Below are 4,499 nucleotides of genomic sequence, written 5' to 3' on the forward strand. Positions count from 1 at the left end.
CGATCTATTTGGTGAATATCACGGATAAAATTAATATTATTTTATTTAACATTTTAATATTTACATGAGAGAGAACAGATTACAAGTTTCATCTTTATTAATTCTCTAATTCGTTGCACGTGCAATTTAATGGCGGAAACTGATAGGTGAACATAATTTTGAAAGCAGGCTTATCATATTTTTTATAGATTTCCGATTATTGTTTTTCATCGTGTTTTAAAGATAAAATTTTTAAAATTACACGTGAAAAAAAAGTTATAAAGAAAAATGTTTTTACGGATCCGTTAGAAACTGACAAATTCAACTAAATTTAGAAGTTAAATAAATTCTGGGACTCAAATTCCAAAGATAATTAATAAAGTAGAGTAACAGATAAAAACAAATTCTACAGAAGCCCCAAAATGACAGAAAGTTAATTCTATTTTATAACTAGCGGAGAAGGGGTGGGAGCTTGATAGGCTTTGTCGATTCGTAAAATACGCTTAAATATAATATTTTAATTTGTTCAGGTTTCGTATATAAATATTATAGAATTGTGATGTCAGAACTAATTTTAAAAATGTATTAGAGTAGGCGGATCAGAATTTGGGGGGAAATTTTCACACCCCTAACACGAAACTGCGAATAATATATATATATATATATATATATATATATATAAACTCGTAATTTCTCTTTTTAAAGTGTTTTTCTTTTCTTTATGGAATATACTTCCAAAATAAATTATAAAGTTGTTTAAAAAAAAAAAAAAATAGAAATATTATGTTTTATTTTAAAAAAACAAACAAAGTGCCGACGCGCCTTCATGCAGCCATTCTTTTAAATTTTTTTTACGTAATGAAATCAATTGAATTTTACAGGTTAATTTTTCTTCAATTTTTAAAGTTTAAAAATTGAAGAAAACTTTTTATATTGGTTCAATTTTTACGATATTTTCAGGGTCAATGTGGCATTTAATGCACTTTCCAATAAACCGAATATAATATTCTAGACAAGCATTTTTTTTAAATTCATCCCCCCTCCCCATTTTGAAATGTCTATTAAAATTGTAATAATTAATTAACGCACCAAAGTTTTATATATAAAATTGAAGATAAAAGATCAATAAATAAAATATTCAAATTTAAAACAAAACAAAAAAAAAAGTTTTTTTTGGAAATTTACCTGTAAAGTCCGAAGTGTAAAACCTTTTTTTTTTTTACAGGTTGATTTTTTTTAAGTGGAAGCTTACGTTATGCTTAGAATGCCAAGTAAATATCGGACGCTTACGACAATTTTTTCTATTTCATTCAATGTTTTGTTTTTTTAGATATTAAAAAGAATTCACTCGATAAAGAAGTATTAAAATATATCAATCAAAAACTCATGTTTTTCATTAAGAGAATAATAATAAAAAAAAAATCGGTCGACTGTTTTTTTTGTTTAACGGCAAAAACTTATAGATGAATTTGTTCATTTTTTTTTACCTACATTAATGTTGGTTTACAGCACGCAAATAAAAGAGATATTAATTATGTCCCTTAGAAGTCACCGGAAGATAAACGTGAAGAAAATCAGATATTTGTCTCCCTTATTTGAACAGTGAAAAAAATCTGAGTTCGCGTTTTTATTTTTAATCCTTGTTTAAAAAAGTATTATATTTAAAAAGGACATGGAATATAAGTATAAATATGGATAAATTCTTTACAATGAACAATTGAACTACTCATTGAATAGTATTTTTTATAGGAAAGTAAATTTTTGGAATTTATACATATTTTATAATCGAAGTAAAATTTCGTTGATTTTCTTTAAATCTTTTTTAAAGAAAACCGATTAAAAAAAGAACAAATATTGCATAATTTGCTATTAAACCTGTCATTTTTTTTAAATGCTGTTTTTTTTGTTTTGTTTTTTCCCCCCCTTTAATTATAAAAATTAGGGTTTAAATAACATTTTTCAATTAATGGCTGCTTCGGTAGGGGGTATGGGTTTTAACGGCGGTTAATCATAATATTTTTTTTTAATTTTCGAGTACTTTTTTTATTGTATTTAAAAGATTATAGTTTAAATTTAATTTCTCAGAGAAAAAATGTGTGTGAAATAATAAAAAAAAAAATACATGGAATAATTTTGTCTCAAATCTGAAAAACCCTAAATTTCACGTAAAAATTCATTATGACAAAAATCGCGTTTACATTTTTCTGGCAAGAAAAATGTACATTTTCTGGAATTATTTCCAAGTTAAGTATTAAGTTAAAATCTTAAGATAATGAATGAATGCAATAAATGTACTTAACTTTTGCAAAAAAAAAAAAAGTAATAATTATCCAAAAATGTATCATCACTGGTAGCAACGAGACTCGTCCATTCGCATCAAAATAAACTCTCGCGGCAAAATTGAAATATGTATGGAAGGAAATTGTATGTCTTTATTCCGGCATAACGAGCGACTTTTTTTCCCTTTTGATTTTTTGAGTCGAAGACTCTCCTTTCTTCATTTAAAAATGCATAAAAGTTAATTAAATAAATTAATTATACTACTGACAATTTATTCTGTGAAAAAAAAAAATTAGCGCCATTATTTATTAATATTAATACAGATTTACAATTGGGTAAGAAAACAATTTATAATCATTGAAAATATTTATCATAATGAAATTTAAAGTTGATAAACACAGCAGACGGGTAGTTGAAAAGAGAAGGAGGGTGGGCAAAATAGACTAGTTTTCTTTACAACTCTGCGCATCCGTACTTACCGACATGGAAAGTTCGTATAATTCTTGCCATTTTTTAATTAAACTATTTTTCTATGTTCTTGTTTTTCAATTTAATTTGTTTTTACTTGATTTTCCAAGATATATATTACGTTGATAATTATATGTTCTTGCGTGCAATGTCAATAATAATATATATTACATGTACAGATTACGTTAAAAATGTAAGCATAAAAAAAGTAGAAATAATTTTTTGCAATTATAATTTTTTATGTGAAAATATTAAATAAAAAATGCTGAATTCAATGATAATATTGGTAGTTCGAGAAATCAATTTTTCTTCGAGTTATATCGCATTTATTAATACGGACTTCAGGGGCTTTTTTCGTAATGTTCCTGTGAAAATTATTTTATTTTTATTTTATTGTTACAAATTACGATGCTTTATTTATATCAAAAAAGCAAAAATAATTTCTTGCATTTTTTATTTGCTACTGAAAACCATAACTTTAGTAAAGGTCTTTTTTTGTTTAAACAAAATAATACATGTTAACTGAGATTTAAATAAAAATAATTAGTTCAATATATTCCGCGATCATTATTTGATAAATATTGAAAATTTCATTAAAATTGGTTAATTTCCTGATTTTTGGTGAATTTTTAAGTAAAGGGAGGGGTCAAAATGTTTATATATTTTGAGCATCGGCATTCATTTTGCCCGTACCTAGTGTTAAGTAAATTTAATTTCATGAATTTACAACTTTATTTTGAATTTTCTTAAAAAATACACACAAACTTTACAAATAATCCCGGATCCTCGGATTAAGAGACTTTTTTTTTTTTTTTTTTTTTTTTGTAGAAAACATGTAAGTTTTCAATTATTTGGGAGGGGGTACTTTTCCTGTTTTGTTTTTTTTGTTTTTTTTTATTTTTTACATTTGTTAACAAAAATAACTTGTAAATTCCTTGAAAAGTGTTTCTGTACTTTCACCTAACAATTCACGGTTTTCATAAAAATCATTCATCTTTTCTTAAATAAAAAAAAAACACAAATTCTATTTACAAAATAAAAAAATAAAAAGTTTACTGGCAATTTTCTTTAAAAAAATAACAAACATATAAGTTTTCTTGAAAAAAACTCTACATTCATCTAACAATTTACGGTAAAAAAATCTTCACCTTTCCTTGAAACCAAAAACAACTTTTGTTGATAAAAACATGGCAAAAAAAAATAATAAAAGTAAATAATACAAATTGCAACTTTTAATGAAAAATAAAAAAATATTCAGTAAATTTACAATATGGTTTTGTTATTTTTTTGTTTGTTTATTTATTTATTTATTTATTTAAATTTGTCTGCATCTGTTACTTTGGTTGGCTTAATCCGGTAACTGCCGGTTGAGCTCGAACAATAATTGACGGAAAATCCCAAGGACCCGGATGAAATTCTGCAAGAGTAGCAATAACAAAATAAAGGACCCGGATCAAATTCTGCAAGAGTAGCAATAACAAAATAAAGGACCCGGATCAAATTCTGCAAGAGTAGCAATAACAAAATAAAGGACCCGGATCAAATTCTGCAAGAGTAGCAATAATCCAATACAGTTAATTTTTGATTTGCGCTTATTCCCACCTTTCTTGTTTTGACATTTCAAAATCAATAGCAAACGATGCCATATTTGGAAGGCTGTCAATCCCCATTTGCCTTTGTTAAAAGAAATTAGTATTCTTACCAAGGTGAAAATTCTATGAATTTACAACTTTATTTTGAATTTTCTTAAAATATACAAACAAACTTAACAA

The sequence above is a fragment of the Euprymna scolopes genome, chromosome 46 (assembly GCF_053919585.1).
Source record: "Euprymna scolopes isolate OS-2025 chromosome 46, ASM5391958v1, whole genome shotgun sequence".
Classification (NCBI taxonomy): Eukaryota; Metazoa; Mollusca; class Cephalopoda; order Sepiida; family Sepiolidae; genus Euprymna; species Euprymna scolopes.